Here is a 16,743-nt window from a genome sequence, read left to right on the forward strand (position 1 = left end):
TTTATGGCTTTATCTTATAGAACTCAAGGTTCCCGTGCTGGGAAAACAGGTTTTGCAGCTGTTTGAGCTAAGATTTCCAAGTTATTCACATAATGAAAACCTATACTTTGTTTCGGTCGAGTTCCCCATTCAAATGCATGTAACAGTGAGAAACGCACTGTCTTGGCGAAAGAAAGCGTTTTTGTACAACTTCATAGAAATAGCTGTAACTTTTGATAGAAGACTCAGACAAACATGTTTATGGCTTTATCTTATAGAACTCAAGGTTCCCGTGCTGGGAAAACAGGTTTTGCAGCTGTTTGAGCTAAGATTTCCAAGTTATTCACATAATGAAAACTTGTACTTTGTTTCGGTCGAGTTCCCCATTCAAATGCATGTAACAGTGAGAAACGCACTGTCTTGGCGAAAGAAAGCGTTTTTGTACAACTTCATATGAATAGCTGTAACTTTTGATAGAAGACTCGGATACACATGTTTATGGCTTTATCTTATAGAACTCAAGGTTCCCGTGCTGGGAAAACAGGTTTTGCAGCTGTTTGAGCTAAGATTTCCAAGTTATTCACATAATGAAAACCTATACTTTGTTTCGGTCGAGTTCCCCATTCAAATGCATGTAACAGTGAGAAACGCACTGTCTTGGCGAAAGAAAGCGTTTTTGTACAACTTCATAGAAATAGCTGTAACTTTTGATAGAAGACTCGGATACACATGTTTATGGCTTTATCTTATAGAACTCAAGGTTCCCGTGCTGGGAAAACAGGTTTTGCAGCTGTTTGAGCTAAGATTTCCAAGTTATTCACATAATGAAAACCTATACTTTGTTTCGGTCGAGTTCCCCATTCAAATGCATGTAACAGTGAGAAACGCACTGTCTTGGCGAAAGAAAGCGTTTTTGTACAACTTCATAGAAATAGCTGTAACTTTTGATAGAAGACTCAGACAAACATGTTTATGGCCTTATATTATAGAACTCAAGGTCCCCGTGCTGGGAAAACAGGTTTTGCAGCTGTTTGAGCTAAGATTTCCAAGTTATTCACATAATGAAAACCTATACTTTGTTTCGGTCGAGTTCCCCATTCAAATGCATGTAACAGTGAGAAACGCACTGTCTTGGCGAAAGAAAGCGTTTTTGTACAACTTCATAGAAATAGCTGTAACTTTTGATAGAAGACTCAGACAAACATGTTTATGGCCTTATATTATAGAACTCAAGGTCCCCGTGCTGGGAAAACAGGTTTTGCAGCTGTTTGAGCTAAGATTTTCAAGTTATTCACATAATGAAAACTTGTACTTTGTTTCGGTCGAGTTCCCCATTCAAATGCATGTAACAGTGAGAAACGCACTGTCTTGGCGAAAGAAAGCGTTTTTGTACAACTTCATAGAAATAGCTGTAACTTTTGATAGAAGACTCAGACAAACATGCTTATGGCCTTATATTATAGAACTCAAGGTCCCCGTGCTGGGAAAACAGGTTTTGCAGCTGTTTGAGCTAAGATTTTCAAGTTATTCACATAATGAAAACCTATACTTTGTTTCGGTCGAGTTCCCCATTCAAATGCATGTAACAGTGAGAAACGCACTGTCTTGGCGAAAGAAAGCATTTTTGTACAACTTCATAGAAATAGCTGTAACTTTTGATAGAAGACTCAGACAAACATGTTTATGGCCTTATATTATAGAACTCAAGGTCCCCGTGCTGGGAAAACAGGTTTTGCAGCTGTTTGAGCTAAGATTTCCAAGTTATTCACATAATGAAAACCTATACTTTGTTTCGGTCGAGTTCCCCATTCAAATGCATGTAACAGTGAGAAACGCACTGTCTTGGCGAAAGAAAGCGTTTTTGTACAACTTCATAGAAATAGCTGTAACTTTTGATAGAAGACTCGGATACACATGTTTATGGCTTTATCTTATAGAACTCAAGGTTCCCGTGCTGGGAAAACAGGTTTTGCAGCTGTTTGAGCTAAGATTTCCAAGTTATTCACATAATGAAAACCTATACTTTGTTTCGGTCGAGTTCCCCATTCAAATGCATGTAACAGTGAGAAACGCACTGTCTTGGCGAAAGAAAGCGTTTTTGTACAACTTTATAGAAATAGCTGTAACTTTTGATAGAAGACTCGGATACACATGTTTATGGCTTTATCTTATAGAACTCAAGGTTCCCGTGCTGGGAAAACAGGTTTTGCAGCTGTTTGAGCTAAGATTTCCAAGTTATTCACATAATGAAAACCTATACTTTGTTTCGGTCGAGTTCCCCATTCAAATGCATGTAACAGTGAGAAACGCACTGTCTTGGCGAAAGAAAGCGTTTTTGTACAACTTCATAGAAATAGCTGTAACTTTTGATAGAAGACTCGGATACACATGTTTATGGCTTTATCTTATAGAACTCAAGGTTCCCGTGCTGGGAAAACAGGTTTTGCAGCTGTTTGAGCTAAGATTTCCAAGTTATTCACATAATGAAAACCTATACTTTGTTTCGGTCGAGTTCCCCATTCAAATGCATGTAACAGTGAGAAACGCACTGTCTTGGCGAAAGAAAGCGTTTTTGTACAACTTCATAGAAATAGCTGTAACTTTTGATAGAAGACTCGGATACACATGTTTATGGCTTTATCTTATAGAACTCAAGGTTCCCGTGCTGGGAAAACAGGTTTTGCAGCTGTTTGAGCTAAGATTTCCAAGTTATTCACATAATGAAAACCTATACTTTGTTTCGGTCGAGTTCCCCATTCAAATGCATGTAACAGTGAGAAACGCACTGTCTTGGCGAAAGAAAGCGTTTTTGTACAACTTCATAGAAATAGCTGTAACTTTTGATAGAAGACTCGGATACACATGTTTATGGCTTTATCTTATAGAACTCAAGGTTCCCGTGCTGGGAAAACAGGTTTTGCAGCTGTTTGAGCTAAGATTTCCAAGTTATTCACATAATGAAAACCTATACTTTGTTTCGGTCGAGTTCCCCATTCAAATGCATGTAACAGTGAGAAACGCACTGTCTTGGCGAAAGAAAGCGTTTTTGTACAACTTCATAGAAATAGCTGTAACTTTTGATAGAAGACTCAGACAAACATGTTTATGGCCTTATATTATAGAACTCAAGGTCCCCGTGCTGGGAAAACAGGTTTTGCAGCTGTTTGAGCTAAGATTTCCAAGTTATTCACATAATGAAAACCTATACTTTGTTTCGGTCGAGTTCCCCATTCAAATGCATGTAACAGTGAGAAACGCACTGTCTTGGCGAAAGAAAGCGTTTTTGTACAACTTCATAGAAATAGCTGTAACTTTTGATAGAAGACTCAGACAAACATGTTTATGGCCTTATATTATAGAACTCAAGGTCCCCGTGCTGGGAAAACAGGTTTTGCAGCTGTTTGAGCTAAGATTTTCAAGTTATTCACATAATGAAAACCTATACTTTGTTTCGGTCGAGTTCCCCATTCAAATGCATGTAACAGTGAGAAACGCACTGTCTTGGCGAAAGAAAGCATTTTTGTACAACTTCATAGAAATAGCTGTAACTTTTGATAGAAGACTCAGACAAACATGTTTATGGCCTTATATTATAGAACTCAAGGTCCCCGTGCTGGGAAAACAGGTTTTGCAGCTGTTTGAGCTAAGATTTCCAAGTTATTCACATAATGAAAACCTATACTTTGTTTCGGTCGAGTTCCCCATTCAAATGCATGTAACAGTGAGAAACGCACTGTCTTGGCGAAAGAAAGCGTTTTTGTACAACTTCATAGAAATAGCTGTAACTTTTGATAGAAGACTCGGATACACATGTTTATGGCTTTATCTTATAGAACTCAAGGTTCCCGTGCTGGGAAAACAGGTTTTGCAGCTGTTTGAGCTAAGATTTCCAAGTTATTCACATAATGAAAACCTATACTTTGTTTCGGTCGAGTTCCCCATTCAAATGCATGTAACAGTGAGAAACGCACTGTCTTGGCGAAAGAAAGCGTTTTTGTACAACTTTATAGAAATAGCTGTAACTTTTGATAGAAGACTCGGATACACATGTTTATGGCTTTATCTTATAGAACTCAAGGTTCCCGTGCTGGGAAAACAGGTTTTGCAGCTGTTTGAGCTAAGATTTCCAAGTTATTCACATAATGAAAACCTATACTTTGTTTCGGTCGAGTTCCCCATTCAAATGCATGTAACAGTGAGAAACGCACTGTCTTGGCGAAAGAAAGCGTTTTTGTACAACTTCATAGAAATAGCTGTAACTTTTGATAGAAGACTCGGATACACATGTTTATGGCTTTATCTTATAGAACTCAAGGTTCCCGTGCTGGGAAAACAGGTTTTGCAGCTGTTTGAGCTAAGATTTCCAAGTTATTCACATAATGAAAACCTATACTTTGTTTCGGTCGAGTTCCCCATTCAAATGCATGTAACAGTGAGAAACGCACTGTCTTGGCGAAAGAAAGCGTTTTTGTACAACTTCATAGAAATAGCTGTAACTTTTGATAGAAGACTCGGATACACATGTTTATGGCTTTATCTTATAGAACTCAAGGTTCCCGTGCTGGGAAAACAGGTTTTGCAGCTGTTTGAGCTAAGATTTCCAAGTTATTCACATAATGAAAACCTATACTTTGTTTCGGTCGAGTTCCCCATTCAAATGCATGTAACAGTGAGAAACGCACTGTCTTGGCGAAAGAAAGCGTTTTTGTACAACTTCATAGAAATAGCTGTAACTTTTGATAGAAGACTCGGATACACATGTTTATGGCTTTATCTTATAGAACTCAAGGTTCCCGTGCTGGGAAAACAGGTTTTGCAGCTGTTTGAGCTAAGATTTCCAAGTTATTCACATAATGAAAACCTATACTTTGTTTCGGTCGAGTTCCCCATTCAAATGCATGTAACAGTGAGAAACGCACTGTCTTGGCGAAAGAAAGCGTTTTTGTACAACTTCATAGAAATAGCTGTAACTTTTGATAGAAGACTCGGATACACATGTTTATGGCTTTATCTTATAGAACTCAAGGTTCCCGTGCTGGGAAAACAGGTTTTGCAGCTGTTTGAGCTAAGATTTCCAAGTTATTCACATAATGAAAACCTATACTTTGTTTCGGTCGAGTTCCCCATTCAAATGCATGTAACAGTGAGAAACGCACTGTCTTGGCGAAAGAAAGCGTTTTTGTACAACTTCATAGAAATAGCTGTAACTTTTGATAGAAGACTCGGATACACATGTTTATGGCTTTATCTTATAGAACTCAAGGTTCCCGTGCTGGGAAAACAGGTTTTGCAGCTGTTTGAGCTAAGATTTCCAAGTTATTCACATAATGAAAACCTATACTTTGTTTCGGTCGAGTTCCCCATTCAAATGCATGTAACAGTGAGAAACGCACTGTCTTGGCGAAAGAAAGCGTTTTTGTACAACTTCATAGAAATAGCTGTAACTTTTGATAGAAGACTCAGACAAACATGTTTATGGCCTTATATTATAGAACTCAAGGTCCCCGTGCTGGGAAAACAGGTTTTGCAGCTGTTTGAGCTAAGATTTTCAAGTTATTCACATAATGAAAACCTATACTTTGTTTCGGTCGAGTTCCCCATTCAAATGCATGTAACAGTGAGAAACGCACTGTCTTGGCGAAAGAAAGCATTTTTGTACAACTTCATAGAAATAGCTGTAACTTTTGATAGAAGACTCAGACAAACATGTTTATGGCCTTATATTATAGAACTCAAGGTCCCCGTGCTGGGAAAACAGGTTTTGCAGCTGTTTGAGCTAAGATTTCCAAGTTATTCACATAATGAAAACCTATACTTTGTTTCGGTCGAGTTCCCCATTCAAATGCATGTAACAGTGAGAAACGCACTGTCTTGGCGAAAGAAAGCGTTTTTGTACAACTTCATAGAAATAGCTGTAACTTTTGATAGAAGACTCGGATACACATGTTTATGGCTTTATCTTATAGAACTCAAGGTTCCCGTGCTGGGAAAACAGGTTTTGCAGCTGTTTGAGCTAAGATTTCCAAGTTATTCACATAATGAAAACTTGTACTTTGTTTCGGTCGAGTTCCCCATTCAAATGCATGTAACAGTGAGAAACGCACTGTCTTGGCGAAAGAAAGCGTTTTTGTACAACTTCATAGAAATAGCTGTAACTTTTGATAGAAGACTCGGATACACATGTTTATGGCTTTATCTTATAGAACTCAAGGTTCCCGTGCTGGGAAAACAGGTTTTGCAGCTGTTTGAGCTAAGATTTCCAAGTTATTCACATAATGAAAACCTATACTTTGTTTCGGTCGAGTTCCCCATTCAAATGCATGTAACAGTGAGAAACGCACTGTCTTGGCGAAAGAAAGCGTTTTTGTACAACTTCATAGAAATAGCTGTAACTTTTGATAGAAGACTCAGACAAACATGTTTATGGCCTTATATTATAGAACTCAAGGTTCCCGTGCTGGGAAAACAGGTTTTGCAGCTGTTTGAGCTAAGATTTCCAAGTTATTCACATAATGAAAACCTATACTTTGTTTCGGTCGAGTTCCCCATTCAAATGCATGTAACAGTGAGAAACGCACTGTCTTGGCGAAAGAAAGCGTTTTTGTACAACTTCATAGAAATAGCTGTAACTTTTGATAGAAGACTCGGATACACATGTTTATGGCTTTATCTTATAGAACTCAAGGTCCCCGTGCTGGGAAAACAGGTTTTGCAGCTGTTTGAGCTAAGATTTCCAAGTTATTCACATAATGAAAACTTGTACTTTGTTTCGGTCGAGTTCCCCATTCAAATGCATGTAACAGTGAGAAACGCACTGTCTTGGCGAAAGAAAGCGTTTTTGTACAACTTCATAGAAATAGCTGTAACTTTTGATAGAAGACTCGGATACACATGTTTATGGCTTTATCTTATAGAACTCAAGGTTCCCGTGCTGGGAAAACAGGTTTTGCAGCTGTTTGAGCTAAGATTTCCAAGTTATTCACATAATGAAAACCTATACTTTGTTTCGGTCGAGTTCCCCATTCAAATGCATGTAACAGTGAGAAACGCACTGTCTTGGCGAAAGAAAGCATTTTTGTACAACTTCATAGAAATAGCTGTAACTTTAGATAGAAGACTCAGACAAACATGTTTATGGCCTTATATTATAGAACTCAAGGTCTCCGTGCTGGGAAAACAGGTTTTGCAGCTGTTTGAGCTAAGATTTCCAAGTTATTCACATAATGAAAACTTGTACTTTGTTTCGGTCGAGTTCCCCATTCAAATGCATGTAACAGTGAGAAACGCACTGTCTTGGCGAAAGAAAGCGTTTTTGTACAACTTCATAGAAATAGCTGTAACTTTTGATAGAAGACTCGGATACACATGTTTATGGCTTTATCTTATAGAACTCAAGGTTCCCGTGCTGGGAAAACAGGTTTTGCAGCTGTTTGAGCTAAGATTTCCAAGTTATTCACATAATGAAAACCTATACTTTGTTTCGGTCGAGTTCCCCATTCAAATGCATGTAACAGTGAGAAACGCACTGTCTTGGCGAAAGAAAGCGTTTTTGTACAACTTCATAGAAATAGCTGTAACTTTTGATAGAAGACTCGGATACACATGTTTATGGCTTTATCTTATAGAACTCAAGGTTCCCGTGCTGGGAAAACAGGTTTTGCAGCTGTTTGAGCTAAGATTTCCAAGTTATTCACATAATGAAAACCTATACTTTGTTTCGGTCGAGTTCCCCATTCAAATGCATGTAACAGTGAGAAACGCACTGTCTTGGCGAAAGAAAGCGTTTTTGTACAACTTCATAGAAATAGCTGTAACTTTTGATAGAAGACTCAGACAAACATGTTTATGGCCTTATATTATAGAACTCAAGGTCCCCGTGCTGGGAAAACAGGTTTTGCAGCTGTTTGAGCTAAGATTTTCAAGTTATTCACATAATGAAAACCTATACTTTGTTTCGGTCGAGTTCCCCATTCAAATGCATGTAACAGTGAGAAACGCACTGTCTTGGCGAAAGAAAGCATTTTTGTACAACTTCATAGAAATAGCTGTAACTTTTGATAGAAGACTCAGACAAACATGTTTATGGCCTTATATTATAGAACTCAAGGTCCCCGTGCTGGGAAAACAGGTTTTGCAGCTGTTTGAGCTAAGATTTCCAAGTTATTCACATAATGAAAACCTATACTTTGTTTCGGTCGAGTTCCCCATTCAAATGCATGTAACAGTGAGAAACGCACTGTCTTGGCGAAAGAAAGCGTTTTTGTACAACTTCATAGAAATAGCTGTAACTTTTGATAGAAGACTCGGATACACATGTTTATGGCTTTATCTTATAGAACTCAAGGTTCCCGTGCTGGGAAAACAGGTTTTGCAGCTGTTTGAGCTAAGATTTTCAAGTTATTCACATAATGAAAACCTATACTTTGTTTCGGTCGAGTTCCCCATTCAAATGCATGTAACAGTGAGAAACGCACTGTCTTGGCGAAAGAAAGCATTTTTGTACAACTTCATAGAAATAGCTGTAACTTTTGATAGAAGACTCAGACAAACATGTTTATGGCCTTATATTATAGAACTCAAGGTCCCCGTGCTGGGAAAACAGGTTTTGCAGCTGTTTGAGCTAAGATTTCCAAGTTATTCACATAATGAAAACCTATACTTTGTTTCGGTCGAGTTCCCCATTCAAATGCATGTAACAGTGAGAAACGCACTGTCTTGGCGAAAGAAAGCGTTTTTGTACAACTTCATAGAAATAGCTGTAACTTTTGATAGAAGACTCGGATACACATGTTTATGGCCTTATATTATAGAACTCAAGGTCTCCGTGCTGGGAAAACAGGTTTTGCAGCTGTTTGAGCTAAGATTTCCAAGTTATTCACATAATGAAAACCTATACTTTGTTTCGGTCGAGTTCCCCATTCAAATGCATGTAACAGTGAGAAACGCACTGTCTTGGCGAAAGAAAGCGTTTTTGTACAACTTCATAGAAATAGCTGTAACTTTTGATAGAAGACTCAGACAAAAATGTTTATGGCCTTATATTATAGAACTCAAGGTCTCCGTGCTGGGAAAACAGGTTTTGCAGCTGTTTGAGCTAAGATTTCCAAGTTATTCACATAATGAAAACTTGTACTTTGTTTCGGTCGAGTTCCCCATTCAAATGCATGTAACAGTGAGAAACGCACTGTCTTGGCGAAAGAAAGCGTTTTTGTACAACTTCATAGAAATAGCTGTAACTTTTGATAGAAGACTCGGATACACATGTTTATGGCTTTATCTTATAGAACTCAAGGTTCCCGTGCTGGGAAAACAGGTTTTGCAGCTGTTTGAGCTAAGATTTCCAAGTTATTCACATAATGAAAACTTGTACTTTGTTTCGGTCGAGTTCCCCATTCAAATGCATGTAACAGTGAGAAACGCACTGTCTTGGCGAAAGAAAGCGTTTTTGTACAACTTCATAGAAATAGCTGTAACTTTTGATAGAAGACTCGGATACACATGTTTATGGCTTTATCTTATAGAACTCAAGGTTCCCGTGCTGGGAAAACAGGTTTTGCAGCTGTTTGAGCTAAGATTTCCAAGTTATTCACATAATGAAAACTTGTACTTTGTTTCGGTCGAGTTCCCCATTCAAATGCATGTAACAGTGAGAAACGCACTGTCTTGGCGAAAGAAAGCGTTTTTGTACAACTTCATAGAAATAGCTGTAACTTTTGATAGAAGACTCGGATACACATGTTTATGGCTTTATCTTATAGAACTCAAGGTTCCCGTGCTGGGAAAACAGGTTTTGCAGCTGTTTGAGCTAAGATTTCCAAGTTATTCACATAATGAAAACCTATACTTTGTTTCGGTCGAGTTCCCCATTCAAATGCATGTAACAGTGAGAAACGCACTGTCTTGGCGAAAGAAAGCGTTTTTGTACAACTTCATAGAAATAGCTGTAACTTTTGATAGAAGACTCAGACAAACATGTTTATGGCCTTATATTATAGAACTCAAGGTCCCCGTGCTGGGAAAACAGGTTTTGCAGCTGTTTGAGCTAAGATTTTCAAGTTATTCACATAATGAAAACCTATACTTTGTTTCGGTCGAGTTCCCCATTCAAATGCATGTAACAGTGAGAAACGCACTGTCTTGGCGAAAGAAAGCGTTTTTGTACAACTTCATAGAAATAGCTGTAACTTTTGATAGAAGACTCAGACAAACATGTTTATGGCCTTATATTATAGAACTCAAGGTCCCCGTGCTGGGAAAACAGGTTTTGCAGCTGTTTGAGCTAAGATTTCCAAGTTATTCACATAATGAAAACCTATACTTTGTTTCGGTCGAGTTCCCCATTCAAATGCATGTAACAGTGAGAAACGCACTGTCTTGGCGAAAGAAAGCGTTTTTGTACAACTTCATAGAAATAGCTGTAACTTTTGATAGAAGACTCGGATACACATGTTTATGGCTTTATCTTATAGAACTCAAGGTTCCCGTGCTGGGAAAACAGGTTTTGCAGCTGTTTGAGCTAAGATTTCCAAGTTATTCACATAATGAAAACCTATACTTTGTTTCGGTCGAGTTCCCCATTCAAATGCATGTAACAGTGAGAAACGCACTGTCTTGGCGAAAGAAAGCGTTTTTGTACAACTTCATAGAAATAGCTGTAACTTTTGATAGAAGACTCAGACAAACATGTTTATGGCCTTATATTATAGAACTCAAGGTCCCCGTGCTGGGAAAACAGGTTTTGCAGCTGTTTGAGCTAAGATTTTCAAGTTATTCACATAATGAAAACCTATACTTTGTTTCGGTCGAGTTCCCCATTCAAATGCATGTAACAGTGAGAAACGCACTGTCTTGGCGAAAGAAAGCATTTTTGTACAACTTCATAGAAATAGCTGTAACTTTTGATAGAAGACTCGGATACACATGTTTATGGCTTTATCTTATAGAACTCAAGGTTCCCGTGCTGGGAAAACAGGTTTTGCAGCTGTTTGAGCTAAGATTTCCAAGTTATTCACATAATGAAAACCTATACTTTGTTTCGGTCGAGTTCCCCATTCAAATGCATGTAACAGTGAGAAACGCACTGTCTTGGCGAAAGAAAGCGTTTTTGTACAACTTCATAGAAATAGCTGTAACTTTTGATAGAAGACTCAGACAAACATGTTTATGGCCTTATATTATAGAACTCAAGGTCCCCGTGCTGGGAAAACAGGTTTTGCAGCTGTTTGAGCTAAGATTTTCAAGTTATTCACATAATGAAAACCTATACTTTGTTTCGGTCGAGTTCCCCATTCAAATGCATGTAACAGTGAGAAACGCACTGTCTTGGCGAAAGAAAGCGTTTTTGTACAACTTCATAGAAATAGCTGTAACTTTTGATAGAAGACTCAGACAAACATGTTTATGGCCTTATATTATAGAACTCAAGGTCTCCGTGCTGGGAAAACAGGTTTTGCAGCTGTTTGAGCTAAGATTTCCAAGTTATTCACATAATGAAAACTCGTACTTTGTTTCGGTCGAGTTCCCCATTCAAATGCATGTAACAGTGAGAAACGCACTGTCTTGGCGAAAGAAAGCGTTTTTGTACAACTTCATAGAAATAGCTGTAACTTTTGATAGAAGACTCGGATACACATGTTTATGGCTTTATCTTATAGAACTCAAGGTTCCCGTGCTGGGAAAACAGGTTTTGCAGCTGTTTGAGCTAAGATTTCCAAGTTATTCACATAATGAAAACCTATACTTTGTTTCGGTCGAATTCCCCATTCAAATGCATGTAACAGTGAGAAACGCACTGTCTTGGCGAAAGAAAGCGTTTTTGTACAACTTCATAGAAATAGCTGTAACTTTTGATAGAAGACTCAGACAAACATGTTTATGGCCTTATATTATAGAACTCAAGGTCCCCGTGCTGGGAAAACAGGTTTTGCAGCTGTTTGAGCTAAGATTTCCAAGTTATTCACATAATGAAAACCTATACTTTGTTTCGGTCGAGTTCCCCATTCAAATGCATGTAACAGTGAGAAACGCACCGTCTTGGCGAAAGAAAGCGTTTTTGTACAACTTCATAGAAATAGCTGTAACTTTTGATAGAAGACTCGGATACACATGTTTATGGCTTTATCTTATAGAACTCAAGGTTCCCGTGCTGGGAAAACAGGTTTTGCAGCTGTTTGAGCTAAGATTTCCAAGTTATTCACATAATGAAAACCTATACTTTGTTTCGGTCGAGTTCCCCATTCAAATGCATGTAACAGTGAGAAACGCACTGTCTTGGCGAAAGAAAGCGTTTTTGTACAACTTTATAGAAATAGCTGTAACTTTTGATAGAAGACTCGGATACACATGTTTATGGCTTTATCTTATAGAACTCAAGGTTCCCGTGCTGGGAAAACAGGTTTTGCAGCTGTTTGAGCTAAGATTTCCAAGTTATTCACATAATGAAAACCTATACTTTGTTTCGGTCGAGTTCCCCATTCAAATGCATGTAACAGTGAGAAACGCACTGTCTTGGCGAAAGAAAGCGTTTTTGTACAACTTCATAGAAATAGCTGTAACTTTTGATAGAAGACTCGGATACACATGTTTATGGCTTTATCTTATAGAACTCAAGGTTCCCGTGCTGGGAAAACAGGTTTTGCAGCTGTTTGAGCTAAGATTTCCAAGTTATTCACATAATGAAAACCTATACTTTGTTTCGGTCGAGTTCCCCATTCAAATGCATGTAACAGTGAGAAACGCACTGTCTTGGCGAAAGAAAGCGTTTTTGTACAACTTCATAGAAATAGCTGTAACTTTTGATAGAAGACTTGGATACACATGTTTATGGCTTTATCTTATAGAACTCAAGGTTCCCGTGCTGGGAAAACAGGTTTTGCAGCTGTTTGAGCTAAGATTTCCAAGTTATTCACATAATGAAAACCTATACTTTGTTTCGGTCGAGTTCCCCATTCAAATGCATGTAACAGTGAGAAACGCACTGTCTTGGCGAAAGAAAGCGTTTTTGTACAACTTCATAGAAATAGCTGTAACTTTTGATAGAAGACTCAGACAAACATGTTTATGGCTTTATCTTATAGAACTCAAGGTTCCCGTGCTGGGAAAACAGGTTTTGCAGCTGTTTGAGCTAAGATTTCCAAGTTATTCACATAATGAAAACTTGTACTTTGTTTCGGTCGAGTTCCCCATTCAAATGCATGTAACAGTGAGAAACGCACTGTCTTGGCGAAAGAAAGCGTTTTTGTACAACTTCATATGAATAGCTGTAACTTTTGATAGAAGACTCGGATACACATGTTTATGGCTTTATCTTATAGAACTCAAGGTTCCCGTGCTGGGAAAACAGGTTTTGCAGCTGTTTGAGCTAAGATTTCCAAGTTATTCACATAATGAAAACCTATACTTTGTTTCGGTCGAGTTCCCCATTCAAATGCATGTAACAGTGAGAAACGCACTGTCTTGGCGAAAGAAAGCGTTTTTGTACAACTTCATAGAAATAGCTGTAACTTTTGATAGAAGACTCGGATACACATGTTTATGGCTTTATCTTATAGAACTCAAGGTTCCCGTGCTGGGAAAACAGGTTTTGCAGCTGTTTGAGCTAAGATTTCCAAGTTATTCACATAATGAAAACCTATACTTTGTTTCGGTCGAGTTCCCCATTCAAATGCATGTAACAGTGAGAAACGCACTGTCTTGGCGAAAGAAAGCGTTTTTGTACAACTTCATAGAAATAGCTGTAACTTTTGATAGAAGACTCAGACAAACATGTTTATGGCCTTATATTATAGAACTCAAGGTCCCCGTGCTGGGAAAACAGGTTTTGCAGCTGTTTGAGCTAAGATTTCCAAGTTATTCACATAATGAAAACCTATACTTTGTTTCGGTCGAGTTCCCCATTCAAATGCATGTAACAGTGAGAAACGCACTGTCTTGGCGAAAGAAAGCGTTTTTGTACAACTTCATAGAAATAGCTGTAACTTTTGATAGAAGACTCAGACAAACATGTTTATGGCCTTATATTATAGAACTCAAGGTCCCCGTGCTGGGAAAACAGGTTTTGCAGCTGTTTGAGCTAAGATTTTCAAGTTATTCACATAATGAAAACTTGTACTTTGTTTCGGTCGAGTTCCCCATTCAAATGCATGTAACAGTGAGAAACGCACTGTCTTGGCGAAAGAAAGCGTTTTTGTACAACTTCATAGAAATAGCTGTAACTTTTGATAGAAGACTCAGACAAACATGTTTATGGCCTTATATTATAGAACTCAAGGTCCCCGTGCTGGGAAAACAGGTTTTGCAGCTGTTTGAGCTAAGATTTTCAAGTTATTCACATAATGAAAACCTATACTTTGTTTCGGTCGAGTTCCCCATTCAAATGCATGTAACAGTGAGAAACGCACTGTCTTGGCGAAAGAAAGCGTTTTTGTACAACTTCATAGAAATAGCTGTAACTTTTGATAGAAGACTCAGACAAACATGTTTATGGCCTTATATTATAGAACTCAAGGTCCCCGTGCTGGGAAAACAGGTTTTGCAGCTGTTTGAGCTAAGATTTTCAAGTTATTCACATAATGAAAACCTATACTTTGTTTCGGTCGAGTTCCCCATTCAAATGCATGTAACAGTGAGAAACGCACTGTCTTGGCGAAAGAAAGCGTTTTTGTACAACTTCATATGAATAGCTGTAACTTTTGATAGAAGACTCGGATACACATGTTTATGGCTTTATCTTATAGAACTCAAGGTTCCCGTGCTGGGAAAACAGGTTTTGCAGCTGTTTGAGCTAAGATTTCCAAGTTATTCACATAATGAAAACCTATACTTTGTTTCGGTCGAGTTCCCCATTCAAATGCATGTAACAGTGAGAAACGCACTGTCTTGGCGAAAGAAAGCGTTTTTGTACAACTTCATAGAAATAGCTGTAACTTTTGATAGAAGACTCGGATACACATGTTTATGGCTTTATCTTATAGAACTCAAGGTTCCCGTGCTGGGAAAACAGGTTTTGCAGCTGTTTGAGCTAAGATTTCCAAGTTATTCACATAATGAAAACCTATACTTTGTTTCGGTCGAGTTCCCCATTCAAATGCATGTAACAGTGAGAAACGCACTGTCTTGGCGAAAGAAAGCGTTTTTGTACAACTTCATAGAAATAGCTGTAACTTTTGATAGAAGACTCAGACAAACATGTTTATGGCCTTATATTATAGAACTCAAGGTCCCCGTGCTGGGAAAACAGGTTTTGCAGCTGTTTGAGCTAAGATTTCCAAGTTATTCACATAATGAAAACCTATACTTTGTTTCGGTCGAGTTCCCCATTCAAATGCATGTAACAGTGAGAAACGCACTGTCTTGGCGAAAGAAAGCGTTTTTGTACAACTTCATAGAAATAGCTGTAACTTTTGATAGAAGACTCAGACAAACATGTTTATGGCCTTATATTATAGAACTCAAGGTCCCCGTGCTGGGAAAACAGGTTTTGCAGCTGTTTGAGCTAAGATTTTCAAGTTATTCACATAATGAAAACTTGTACTTTGTTTCGGTCGAGTTCCCCATTCAAATGCATGTAACAGTGAGAAACGCACTGTCTTGGCGAAAGAAAGCGTTTTTGTACAACTTCATAGAAATAGCTGTAACTTTTGATAGAAGACTCAGACAAACATGTTTATGGCCTTATATTATAGAACTCAAGGTCCCCGTGCTGGGAAAACAGGTTTTGCAGCTGTTTGAGCTAAGATTTTCAAGTTATTCACATAATGAAAACCTATACTTTGTTTCGGTCGAGTTCCCCATTCAAATGCATGTAACAGTGAGAAACGCACTGTCTTGGCGAAAGAAAGCATTTTTGTACAACTTCATAGAAATAGCTGTAACTTTTGATAGAAGACTCAGACAAACATGTTTATGGCCTTATATTATAGAACTCAAGGTCCCCGTGCTGGGAAAACAGGTTTTGCAGCTGTTTGAGCTAAGATTTCCAAGTTATTCACATAATGAAAACCTATACTTTGTTTCGGTCGAGTTCCCCATTCAAATGCATGTAACAGTGAGAAACGCACTGTCTTGGCGAAAGAAAGCGTTTTTGTACAACTTCATAGAAATAGCTGTAACTTTTGATAGAAGACTCGGATACACATGTTTATGGCTTTATCTTATAGAACTCAAGGTTCCCGTGCTGGGAAAACAGGTTTTGCAGCTGTTTGAGCTAAGATTTCCAAGTTATTCACATAATGAAAACCTATACTTTGTTTCGGTCGAGTTCCCCATTCAAATGCATGTAACAGTGAGAAACGCACTGTCTTGGCGAAAGAAAGCGTTTTTGTACAACTTTATAGAAATAGCTGTAACTTTTGATAGAAGACTCGGATACACATGTTTATGGCTTTATCTTATAGAACTCAAGGTTCCCGTGCTGGGAAAACAGGTTTTGCAGCTGTTTGAGCTAAGATTTCCAAGTTATTCACATAATGAAAACCTATACTTTGTTTCGGTCGAGTTCCCCATTCAAATGCATGTAACAGTGAGAAACGCACTGTCTTGGCGAAAGAAAGCGTTTTTGTACAACTTTATAGAAATAGCTGTAACTTTTGATAGAAGACTCGGATACACATGTTTATGGCTTTATCTTATAGAACTCAAGGTTCCCGTGCTGGGAAAACAGGTTTTGCAGCTGTTTGAGCTAAGATTTCCAAGTTATTCACATAATGAAAACCTATACTTTGTTTCGGTCGAGTTCCCCATTCAAATGCATGTAACAGTGAGAAA

Source organism: Diplotaxodon limnothrissa, linkage group LG19 (assembly GCF_057381915.1).
Source record: "Diplotaxodon limnothrissa isolate DT_005_m linkage group LG19, D_limnothrissa_male_GT1.1, whole genome shotgun sequence".
Classification (NCBI taxonomy): domain Eukaryota; kingdom Metazoa; phylum Chordata; class Actinopteri; order Cichliformes; family Cichlidae; genus Diplotaxodon; species Diplotaxodon limnothrissa.